This window comes from Enhydra lutris, unplaced genomic scaffold, assembly GCF_002288905.1.
Source record: "Enhydra lutris kenyoni isolate GAN:26980312 unplaced genomic scaffold, ASM228890v2 scaffoldscaffold38, whole genome shotgun sequence".
Lineage (NCBI taxonomy): Eukaryota > Metazoa > Chordata > Mammalia > Carnivora > Mustelidae > Enhydra > Enhydra lutris.
In genome coordinates this window covers 7,434,499-7,447,411 of record NW_019154122.1, presented here as the reverse complement: position 1 = coordinate 7,447,411, position 12,913 = coordinate 7,434,499, and positions in this window count along the sequence as shown.

The following is a 12,913-nucleotide window of genomic DNA, read 5'->3' as shown; positions in this document are numbered from 1 at the left end:
GCCTTACAAGGTGGGTTGTTGTTGACCCCTTCTAGATGAGGAAAGGACGGTGTGGAGAGTTGAGGTGACCCATTCAAGACCCTGTGACTGGTCTTTGGAGGTCCTAGACTCAAATACAGGCCAGTTTATTTCTAGAACCTTCCTGCCCTGGTTAAGGAGAATGAGAAACCCAGACTTTGGCAGCTCCAAGAGTGTCTGTCTTTCCCAGACAAAGCTCTCTCCTCTTTCCAGTGTTTCAAGGGACTTCTCCTGAGGAGGGAGCCCGAGGGCCCCTGTGCCTCCAGAATGGCTTGGTTTCCATAGCAACAGAGGTGCACCAGCCAAGTCACAGGCCGACCCCAGGGAGGGGGTGGCGGGGCATCTCCCTTGGAGGGAAGGAACTCGAGCCCCTGGTACAGACCTGGCACTGAGCAGGGTCTTTGTGAGTGCTGTTTGTTCATTCACAGATGGATAGACATTAGGGGTGCCCCTACCGCCACTGTTTGTCCCACCCTCCAATGGTCGGGGGGTGGCCGGGAGGTGGTGGTCAAAGGTGGTGAAGATTCTTCGTCACTTCCTCCACTGAGAAGTGGAATTTTCTCAGCTTCCTCTTGAGTCCGGATTTGTCTCCATTTGGGAGCCCCGAGTTGCCACGTGAGAAGTCCAGCTACCCTGATGGAGACACCACGGGGACACACCCGTGGAGACAGACAGGGTCTGAGAGACAGTCCTGGCCACGGGAGCCACGCATGCCACCGAGCCATCTCGGACGCGCCGCCGGGTCGTGTCCCCAGGTAACTATAGATCCGGACCATGTCTTGTCCAACAGAAGACCCACCTGCTTCCGGCAACTGGAAGAATCATGAGAGATTGTAGCAAAGTGCGTAGCCTCAAGATGCTGAGTTTGGAGGTGGCTTATTTCCTATAACCGAAGGCCCCTGCCTCTTCCAGTAGGAAAAACAAGCTTTTGGGATGCTGTCCCACCTGCTTACCTTGAGGGGAACGGGTACCAGTCATAACAATACCGAGTTCCTCCAGTCACAGGAGCGGGTTGGACCCCAGCCCTGGTTGTTACAATGTCTCACCCCCTGACAATAGTGACTGCACCGGAGAAAAGCCTGTCTCTAGACAGACCCATCGTGGTCCTTCCCTGGGCTTTATAGACTGCTGCTGGGGAGAGAAGCTCTGTTTCTTCTGGGCTGGCTAGGCTGGGGGGACGTCACCTGGGAGCTGTCTGTGGTCCCGTTCCCCGCCCGCATCCCTACGTGGGCTCAGTTTGAAGCTTGCCCAGCCACAGCGGGGTGGAAGGAGGTGAGGCAGGGACAGAGGAGGTGGTGTGGTGACGCCTTTGGGTTCTTGGTGTCTCTGGGCAAGCTCTCCCTCTGGACTTGCCGGTTTCATGAGCCAATAAGTGTTCTCTTTGCTTTAAGCTGATTTGAGTTGATTTCTGTCACTTGAACGGATGGGACACACATCACACGGACTCTATTTCCTTGCCTCATCAAACTTAGAGATAACACGGGCTGTTCAGATCTGTGCCTCATCCCAGAGGTTCAGTTCTCCTGGGAGAGGAAAGGAAAAATGCACCAGCTCTGTCCGAGGCTGCAGCACTGGGTGCGTTCCTCTCTTCTCTCCCTAAACTACCCCCCTCGATGGTTTTGAGGGTGTGGGTGGCTCCTGACCGCCTTACAAGGTGGGGGCTGATCAGAAGCCGAGAGGCAGAGCCACATCGATCCTCTCTCCACGTGGCCGAGTGAGGCAGAGACCAAGGGGGGAGGCGGGGAGAGGCAAGGGAATCCCATTAATTTTTCCATCCCTAAATCAATTTAATGGGAGCCTCCGATGGCTCTGATTTTATTTTTCATTTTCAGTATTACAATTACCAGCTGATATTCCCGGCAGCTCAGGCTTGAAATGGGCTAGCACAGTAGAGGCTCTCAAAAAGGGAATAGTCCCAGATTACACCAATTACCTAATATTTTGCTAATTAGACACCCAAAGCATCTCTCTCATTTACAGCAAGGCAGCAAGGAAAAAAAAAAACCCCTTCACACTATCATTGTTATTCTTCTTTGCTGATCAGCGGTTATCGCGTACCCCAGCTTGGGGATTTTGCATCCCGAGGAGAACTTCGGTGTTCGGGATCCTGCTTCCCCATGATACCGCCTCTTGCAGAGTGTTGGGAACCCCCCGCTGTCTGCCCTCAGTCCTTCTTGCTGCTCTCTGTGGGGGCATCCTCAGACCAAAGAGCAGGTGGCTCAGAGGAGGACCCGGGGAAGGAATGGGGCTGAAAAGGTGTCAAGAGGCGGAAGCCTGCCTTGCCTTTTACAGGTGGGGAAGGAGGCTCTGAGAGGGGTGTGGCTTGGCTAAGGGGCTCCAGACAGTTGCTGCAAAGCTGTGTCGGAGCCGAGCCTCGGGTCTCCTGATCCCCCATCTAACACCACCTAGAGCCAGGGTGTGCTCAGTGTTGTTTGTCTCCTGTGTAGCTGCCTGGATTGGTAAGCAAACCCGGCTCAGAGGGAATGCAGAAGCATCGGGTGTGTTCAGGCACGGGGCCAGCTCACATATCTGTGGAGGGGCCCTCCCTTTGCTTTGAGCTCAAATCTTACATTCACCACTTCCCAGCTGCGTAACCTCGACCAAATTCTTCAACCCTTTGAACCCCAAAGGGAACATAAAGCCCAGCATGAGAGGCACCTCATGAAAATCGGGAGCTGATGATTTATCTAAAAGAACCATTTTCCAAGTGCGCACTCAAGGTCAGTGCGGGGGAGGCTTCCATTATTTTATTTTGGCAATATAAATAACGGCTCTTATTTACGGAGGACCCGCTATGAACTCCAGGCTTGTGAGAAATGCTTTACGTGTATGACCTCATTCAATATCAGTGCTCGGAGGCGGGATCGTCACGCCCATTTTACAGCTAAGAAAGTGGAGGCTTTCAGAGGTCAGGTGGTTTGATTCCTACGGCACATGGCAAAGCCAGGATGGAGACCCAGCTAGTTTCCAGAGACCTTTAGGACAAGAGAGCCTTTAGGACAAGGTCCTTCAGGCTCCATGAGGCTGAAATGCAAGTGGGGGTGGTGGGCAGGGGAGGGACTACGAGCCCCCACAGCATTGCCTGCAAGCCCCTTCACCCCTCCCCATATCCTGATTCCTAGAGCTCAGGCCTCAGGGCAGCTGCTCTCGGAAACGTGGTCAGCTCTGCTCTGCTGAACTTCATTATCTTTATCAAATTAATTTACACAAGCCAGTGTGGCCACCTAATGAAGACGTTTCCCGGGGCCCTGTGCCGGCTGCTTAATGAGGCGGGAGCGGCTGGACTCAGGTCCTGGGTGAGGAGGGGAGGAGGTGTCCGAGTGTGACCTGACCGCTGTGGGGATTCCCGCTCCGCCACAGTCCAGGGCTGTGGGTGACTCCCTCCGGTCATTCCGGCCATTCCCCTGCCCCTGTGCCTGCTTGGCTCGCCAGCTGTCCTCGGGAAGGAGGGTGGGCTGTGGTCTGCCCGGGGCCGATCTCCTCGTGGTTAATTGTGTAAGTGACTAAGATAAGACTTTCTTTTGTGCGTGATAATGGATCAGCCCTGCGGTGGAATGCCTTGGATTTGGTTAATGAACTTCTTTTCTTTCTCTAAGTGAGATTTTTGAGATGGAAGGGCAGGGTGAGTATGTAAGGAGGCCGTGGGGTTCCAGGTGAGTGAGGGAGAGCTGCCCGGGAGGGGTTGCTGACCCCCGGAGAGCTGCTCCACAGGAGGTGGGCTGGACGGGGGAGAGGATCAGGGACGGCATCCTCCTTTCTGGTTTGCATAAGGGGACAGAGCGGTCAGCCTGCCCGTCCAGTCTTCCCTTCATTTACTCATTCATCCAACACACACATGCACAATCACACACACACACACACACACACACACACACACACACCTCACCTCACCTCACCTCACCTCTATGCCAAACCCTGGCTGCCAGTCCTGTGGATAAAACCATGAACAAAACAGACCAAATCCCTGTCCTCCCAGAGCTGACATTCTAGGACCCGTTGGTCTTCACCTCGTGAACATTTAGGGTCTTAAAATCTGGAGCCCTGGGTTCACTGAATCTGAAAACCAGACTCTTCACGGTAAGCAGCTTCTGCTGAGTGAGTGCTGACTTCAGGCGAGATCTCATTCGGTCCTTGCAGAGCCCCTGGGGGTGGATGCCCGGGTTATCTCTGGGTTAGCAGAAGGTGCCGGTGAGGCCCCAGGGGGCACCCCGTTTTGTGACGCTGTCCCTAAGTGGCTGAGGGCAGGATCGGCCCAGGCCTATCTGAACCCTCTCCACCCTCCCTGACAAATTGTGGGAACTTGCCACAGACGTGCTCCGGCCTCCCAGAGCATATCCTGCGTGCCCTCCAGAGTCCCTCTGTGGAACGTCTTCAATACGTCGTGTGACCCCACTTGGTTCCCTGTACGTCCTTGGCCTGATCCTTGAGCCCTCAGGGCCCCTCCTCCCCGGCTCACCCCCTTCCTTGCCTCCCCACCTTCTCTGCCTCCAGCCAGCCGCTGGCGCTCCTTCTCTTCCCGTCTCAGCCAGATTCTTGTAGTGGGCATCCCCCTCGGGACAAGCACAACTATATGGCCAGCCCTGACTGTGGGCTGACTCCGTGCACGCCCCGCCCGCCTCACTTACCCCTACCGGTGACTCCACCAGCTAGGTGCTGCCCGGACTCCCCGTTCTACGGCTCTGGAGTCGAGGTCCAGGGCCACCCAGCTCGTGAGTGGCAGAGCTGGGATTTAAGCTCACGGCTGTGGCTGCAGAGCTCGCCCCCTTAACCTATGTTGTACAGAGTCAGGAAGCTGGGAGAGAAATTCCCAAGGGTGAGGCCGGGCGAGAGGACTCTGATAGGCGAACACCTGCCGGGTCTGCAGTGAAGGGAGGAGGTGGGGAGGGGGACGACGGGGGAGAAGCCTAGGGCGGCCTCTGATGGAGCCGCCCGCCTTGTGTCAGCATGGACGGTGGCCAAAGCTACCTCCTCATATGGATACTGTTATGATGTCATCCCCTGGGCTCCCCCGAGCCAATGGAGGCTTCCTTCCCTTTAAAAAAAAAATCTTTTTTTTAAAGGTTTATTTTTTATTTTAGAAAGAGAGAGAAAGGGAGAGAGAATCTCAAGCAGGTTCCATGCTGAGTGCAGAGCCTGACACGGGGCTCGATCCCACGACCCTGAGACCAGGTCCTGAGCTGAAACCAAGAGTGGGACACTTAACTGACTCCACCCCCCCCCAGGCGCCCCCGCCATGGGTTTTTATAGCGCTGATCAGTATCTAAAAATGTCAGGACCTGTTTGCTTGGTTTTTTCTCCCTCTGGAATGTAAGCTCCAGGAGGGCAAGGCTATCATCTCGTTGGCTGAATCCCCGGCACCTCTGATCCCGTGTTGGTCACGTGTTTACCTGCACAGAGGAGGATGTATTTTCTATTTTTCTAAAAGGGTTTATTTATTTGTTTTAGGGGGGCGTGGGAGGCCGAGGGAGGGAGACTCTCCAGCAGACTCGGCACTGATGCAGCCCCCAATGCGGGACTCGATCCCAGGACTCTGAGATCAGGACCTGAGCTGAAATCGAGAGGTGGGCGCTTCACCGACTGAGCCACTTGGGTGGCCCAGGATGTATTTTCTTCGAAAGAGACAAAATATCCAAGCCCCTTGACTGTGGTACGGTCTAGATGTGGGCCTGCTTCCAACCGATCGTTTCAGGGCAAATGGTTACAAACAAAACAGAAGCAACCATCCGCTGGGGCCCGATCACCTTCTTTCCATCCCAGACTCAGTGCTGTCAGGAGTCTCCTCCTACCTGACCCATGCGAGCCCCTCCCCCAGCTACGATGTCAGGGTGGCTTCCCTGGGATCCCAGCTTGATTGGCCTTTAAATTTTACAACCTTGTTTACACAGCTCAGGGCCCCGTGCACTAAAGACCACATGGTCCACTGCACATTTATGGCTGCAAATGGCTCTCGGCATGGGCAAGGGAGGGGACTGGGGGGTCTGGGGGAGACCTGCCGGCTCTCAGTCTTGGCTGTTCCCTCTCGGAAGTCATCCCTTGGCTGACTCACTAAATCTTTTTCTCAATGGCAGTTACTCACATCCCCAGGCGGCCTGTGTCTGGACACCGTGCTGAGCGTGGGGGTAGAGGGAAGCGTGGCTTCCGCCACTGTCTCGGGTGGCTGCTGGAGATGAGGATTTTTGGTGCAGGGCAGGGGCAGGGAGGGCAGGGGTGGGGGCTGGGCATCCAGGCCGGCGTGTGATTTCAGGCAAAGCCCCACCGAAAGTGGTCTCAGCCAGATCCTGTAGGAGCTCTGGAGTGTGAGTTACACCTCAGAGTTGGTCCTGACTGGCGACCTGTGCATCGCTGGCTGAGGACCAGCCTTGGGGCCATGGACTCGCGCACAGCTGAGCTCCCCGTCGATGCGGGCTAAGCCCACCAAGTGTCCGCGGAAGACCCGCAGGTGTGGACACTGGCCGGCCCGCTCGCAGAAGCAGTAAAAAGCCCCTGCAGGGCTTCTGGGAAAACACCTGACAGGCGTCCCTACAGGTGTTGGTGAGTTCAGGGGCAGGTGGCGAAAGGTCATCAAGACAATATCGTGAGACACTCGGGGCTGCTGATAAAAACCACTCAGGAGGGGCACCTGGGTGGCTCAGTGGCTTAAAGCCTCTGCCTTCGGCTCAGGTCATGATCCCAGGGTCCTGGGATCGAGTCCCACATTGGGCTCTCTGCTCAGCGGGGAGCCTGCTTCCTCCTCTCTCTCTCTGCCTGCCTCTCTGCCTACTTGTGATCTCTGTCTGTCAAATAAATAAATAAAATCTTAAAAAAAAAAGATTAAAAAAAAACCACTCAGGATAAAGATCCTGGGGCCAGGCTTTGTGCAGAACCTGGTTGTCACACCTCACAGACCTCCACAGTAGACACGGTCACCTTCATTTTACAAGTGAGGACACGGCCATGCAGAGAGGTCATGTCACTGGCCCGAAGACAAACAGCTAGTCTGTGTAGAGCCGAGGCTTGAACCCTAGAGACTATGCCTTTTCCTCGACATTTCTGGGTTTTAAGGAAGCTTCTGTGGGGGGCCTTTAACTCAGCCTGGGTGGAGGGTCAGGGAACTCTTCCTGGGGGAGGGGGTGTCAGGTGGCAACTCCCTGGACCCTGGTTTTCCCTGTCAGTCAGTCAGTCATTCAACAATTATTCACGGAGATCTGAGAACATGCCAGGTCCTGCTCTAGGCCCCTGGGGGGACAGCGGGGAAAAATGCCTAGAAAATGACCCTCCAGGACACAGACATTTCTGATTCTGGGTTCTGGGAAGGTGGAGGTGTAAGGAGGATGAGAGGCAAAGGGGCAGCAAGGGTGTCCCGGGAGCCTCACCTTGTGGATGGGGAGGGATGCACAGGCTTGGGCTTGGTGTGGGGAGGGGACCCGGAGACTTTGGCTGCCCTTTTTAAATTTTTTTTTTTTTTTTTTTTTTTGTACTAGGAACCATTCTCAAAACAGACCATGTTGCTTTGTCTCTGCAGTTCCAGGTGAGGAAATGGGGCTACGAGGGGTAGAGATAGTGAGATGGTGCCCCACGCGGCGCGGCTGGCTGGGAGCTGAGCTGGCTGCTGGGTGGGGTGCTGGGAGGGCAGAGGGCATTGGGGGGGGCCTCCCCTGGGCAGGGTGCAGGAAGCCTGAGACAGGAAGGAACATAAGGTCAAACTGCTTTTAGAGGTGCTGGGTGTCTGCAGATGGTCCCCTGTGTCCCCAGTGCTTGTAAATGACCTCTGTCAGTCTCCAAGAAGAAGAGTGTCCCTGCCTCATGTTTCCACACCCAGGGAAGCTCTGGGCCCTCCTGACCTTGGCAGACACTCAGGCCCATGCGGGATGGTGCCTGAGGTCTCCTCTTTGTAGTGGGAGGTCAGAGTCTGGGGTCACCCAGGAAGGACCAGCGGGGACAGAGTGCCTTCTAACATTTACGTTGCCTCCTGCCCACGGGGTGGCCAGAATAGGCTGTGATCCTCTCTGAACCTCAGTGTCCTCTTCTGTACATCAGATATCCAGGGCCTCTCAGGCCTACTGCAGCCTTACCGAGGGAGCCAGATCTCCCATCTTGGGCCTTGGAGACAAATGTGGCAACCAAACACTGGCAGTCTTGGTGCAGGTGCTCGTGAGCGAGGCCTGTGAGGGACAGGACCCGACCCCGCCCCGCCCCACAGGTTCGCAGTGTGTGCAAGAGTTAGGGTGAATGAGCTGCCTGGAATGGAAGCAGTGGGGTCCCAGTCCCAAGCGCCTCACTGTCCTGCCCAGATTCCCAGGAGCCAGAGAGACTCAGACCCCTTGACCCCTCATTCCCCGACTCTCGTCTGCCTGAGCCCCCTCCCCACTCGTACTCCTGGCCATTTGTTTTCCCCCAGCTTTACCACTTTTTCTCAAGCCGCAGCAACCATCTAATATTATGTAAAAACCACCACCAACAGTATTGATGAATGCTGTGTTAATATTATTTGCCTCTAAACCACCGTCCCGTCAGCTCTGGGTCTGCCTTTGCCACTTTACCCACTGGGTGTGGCACTGGCTCATCGGTGCTTTTCACCAACAGGAATGCCAGCTTATGGGCTCTGGGGTCCTACAGACCCAAGTTCAAATGCTGGTTCTCCCATGGCCCCCATGGCTCTGGAGCCTTTGACCTCCCCATCACCATGTGGGTCCTGGTCCGTCCAAAGAGGAGAATAGTCACGACTTACTCGTAGGTGTTATGATTCTTAGACTCAGGCCTGATGATTCATTGACACATCAACAAGGGATTTGGGACACACAGCTTACCTACCCAACCCCTGCAGGGCGCAGAGGTGGGTCCCAGCCCTGCTTTTGGGGAACTTGCCTCCAGGTCCAAGGAGGCAACATGCAACGTACAACCAACACGCACGCCATGATTCAGGTTGCTGTAATAGACACACAGGGCAACACAGACTTGGCCCGATGCCCAAGGAGCTCACTGCCAAGCCTGGGAGACAGGTAGTAATGAACATTGCTGTTAAAATAATACCGTTAATAAATAATAACAGTTTGTTATGTATTTACGATGGACTGGGGACTGTCAAGTGTTTCCGTGGATTTTATTTTAATTCTCACAACAGCCTGAGAAGGCAGGTGTTACCGCCCTCAGGGAGGTGGAGCTGCTTGGGTCACACAGCAGAGCTCAGAGGAGGTGGAGCTGTGATTGAAACCCATGGGTCTGTTCTGTGCCTCTGTGTACAAACTTCTTTCTCTTCACGAGGCAGGGGTCTCCTGAGTGCCCTCTGTGAGCCAAACCAGGCACTTTCCCTGCAGGAATGCACATCTTCAATACTGTAATTTGCATTGCAAGTGAGCTTAAATAATAAAGGGAATTTATTGGCTTACAGAACTCAAAATGAGACAGGGCTTACTTCAGGCAAGGTTTGATCCAGCCTCTACACACTGATTGGTAGGCATAGGACCAATGCATTTCCCTTTATCCCTTTCTTGGCTCCAAGTCCTTAGTGTCTCATCATTTACCTCAAACCTGTCCCTCAGCCTCTGGGACGGCTGCCAGCAACTTCTTCCTTTACATCTGTGAGTAAACAAGAGGCTATGTCACCTACCAGCTCAATCCAAGTCCCAGAATTGGGCTTGTGGGCACTTGGGTCATGTGCTCACTCCTGCACCAATCACTCTCCCAGGGAGATGGAAGACATTGATCCGTCTAAGCCAGTCAAACTCTCCCTCGACCAAACCACGTTGCCAGGATATTAGGCCAATGGGCGGGAGAGGGATGAGGAAAGAGAAAACCAAGGACATAGACTACACATACATACCCACTACTTCCTTCCTACAGGACAAATGTCATTCTCCCCACTTCATGGATTTGGAAACTGAGGATCAGAGTGGCCCAGTGACAGGATGGTGCTCTCTGCCAGGGAAGGGAGTGCTCCCAGGGTGTCTTATGTCAGAAATCCTGTGCACACACTTGTGTTTAACAAGGTTCGTGTAACCCCATCTCTCTGGCTTTCCCAAAGCTCTCGGGGTTGGGGAGACCCTCACTCTAATAACCAGAGAATGCAGATGGAGACAATGGCCTAGTTAGTCTTTGGCCCATCAGATTGGCAAAGGTGGACAAAATGATGTCCCTTGAAGATGCGGAGTGAGGAGTGAGGCGGGTTGTTTGTCCCTGGCTGGGGGCGGGGGTAGCAGCTGGTCCGAGCTTTCTGGAATAGAGCGTCTATAGCTAAGACCCTGGAGCGGTTAGTACCTTTTGACTTCAGCCGTTGCACTTCCAGGGACACATTCTTGCACGATGGGAGACGGGCCCCTCCGATAATGCTGTTTCCTGGGGCAGGGGATACCCCGCGATACCAGAATCTCAGATTTTTACACCTGTTCATTTTGTTTGGCGGCATCTTGTCCACCAACGGCAGCGTGAAAAAATTCAACCTTCTTTATTGTTCTCAAAGTGAGCTTACATTTCGATTTCAAGTTTCCATTCCAACCAGGGGCAGAAACCTAATCTCTGTTGGCTCAGGCTCCCCATGTCTCCCCGCCGACCCCCACCCCTTTCCTTCCTTGGGTTGTTTTTCCTCTTGTATGGTTGTTAGTTCATGATCTGTCTAGTCACTGCCTTTTCCCTCCCCGTTCTGCTTTCCTTTTTTATTTTTTAAAAGATTTTATTTTTATTTTAAGATTTATTTTAAGATTTTATTTTTAAGTCATCTCTACACCCAGCCTGGGGCTCAAACCCACAACTCTGAGATCAAGAGTCACATGCTCTACTGACTGAGCCTGCCAGGTGCCCCCCTACCCCCCATTCCTGATCCTACAGGCTCTCCTGGCCTTTATGGGCGGGGAATGCTCTCCCTCTGAGAAGAGGTTGTCTAAGACAGTAAGCTCAGGTTTTCTGCCTGGACCCTGCGGGCAGACATTTCTTCTTCTCTCATTCTGTGTCGATGTAGGGAACTCAGAGTCTCCTTGCCTCCCCGAAAGGGGCAGCACGGGCCTTCTCTGTTCTTAGACCCCCATACTTTTGTGGGGGATCCAGCAGAATCTAAGTGTCTTCCTGTCCTCTCTGATACTCCCAAGCTTAGCTCAGAGATGCCTTAGCTGGTCTCGGGTAGGAATCCTTGCTTTGATACCCTCTGCTTTCTCCCAAGTCTTCGCCTTCTGTCAGAAGCCCGGACAATTAGCACCATTGCCTGGACTCGATGTGGGGTTTGGGCAGGTGCTGGTGCATGAAGGAGGACTGTGGAGGGGAGCCTTGGTTAGAACCCCAAATAAGGACAGCGAACATGGGGGGCGGTGGCTCCTGGGTGGCTCAGCCAGTGAAGCGTCCGACTCTTGATTTCAGCTCAGGTCATGATCTCAGGGTTGTGAGAGCGAGGCCCCCGGTGGGGCTCTGCGCTGGGCATGGAGCCTGCTCAAGATTCTCTCTCTGTCTCCCTCTGTCCCTCCCCATCTCTTACAAAAACAAAACAAAACAAAACAACCCTCCAAAAACGCAGTAACAAAAAACCAGCTAATATGTATTGAGCACTTACTGTGCTGGACTCTTCTCCGAGGGGGGTGAGCTCCCTCCCACTTCTGACCATGCCTGTGAGCCCAGCTGCAGCCTCACAGAAGTGAGGGGTCAGTGTCCTCCGCGCTGGGACGTGGGCCCTGCATGAACCTGCTGGAAGCAGCAGTGGCTGGAGAGGGCTGGGGGAAGATGGGGGATCTGGAGGATTTGCGGAGACACCGAAGAAGTGTCTGCTACTTCCATCTCTGTCTCACCTTGACATTCCCTGGGGCACCGAGGGGGGACCCTGCTCTGCCAATGGTCTGGAGGCAGAGATCATGGCTGGGCTTCTGTCATTTTGTGTCTCTCCTCCTGTGCGCCTGTTCCGTTCCAGGCTCTGAGCTCAGTATTTTAACATCTAATCTGGTCCTCATAATTCTACAGGGAGACATGGTACTTCCCCCGCCCCCCCACAACAGGCTCAGAGAGGTGAAGGCGTGTGCCCCAGATCACACAGCTGGGAAGAGTGGGGACCAAGTTGGCAGCTGGAGCTCTTTCCTGCTGCCCCTGTCCATTGGCTGCTGCTGACTCCCTGTCCCTGCGGCTCAGCCTTCTGGGTTCCCTCCCCTCCCCCTCATCCCCATCCTCCCTGTGGCTGGGCCAGACTTCCCGGTGGGAATCAGGTAATGGATTTTTCGAGGGAGGAAGCGGGGTGGGGGGGGGGGGGCGCGGGTAGGCACTGGGTTGGAAGGAGGTGAAGTGGGTGGATGTGAGAGGCTCCGCCATGTGGGGCCACGTCTTCTCTTTGTCCGGCCCCCCTCCCTATGGTGCAGCGTTCAATCCCGTCTCCCCGTCCCCCACCTTCATCCCCTTAGTCTCCTAGAGGGAGCTTCACAGCTCCTCTAGTCCAGGCTTTCAACAGACTCCTTGGAAGTCATGAGAGTCTTCGTAGAAATGACATCAGACTTGAACTCCAGCACATCAAGCAGATAAAAATGAGTGGTCTGGGGGCAGCTGAGGGTCCAGGCTAGGACCCCACTTTCTCTTCCTCTCCTTTAGGAATGCCCCTGAAGCCCCTCCAGGGAGCTTTGGGGTTTCCAAGGAATGCACTTTGAAAACCCCTAATCTCAACCGTACCCTTCTGGAGCAGATGGGGTAAAGGAACCCCAGGGAAGTCACCTGCCTCGTTCAAGGTCACTTGCGGAGTCAGAGGCAGAGGCGAGGCCTGGACTGCGTGGCATCCGTGGCGTGTGTCCTCTGTGTCCTCTACGCCGCCAGGGGCTCCGCAGAGCCACCCCCAGCCACACTTTGTAAGATTCCCTATGCAAATGCCACACGCACCCTGGCGCAGTGTTTGCTCAAGGCTGCGGGGGCTGGCGTTGGCAAATCCTTATCGCTAAAGCAGGGATCGTCATTCTGGGCCTCC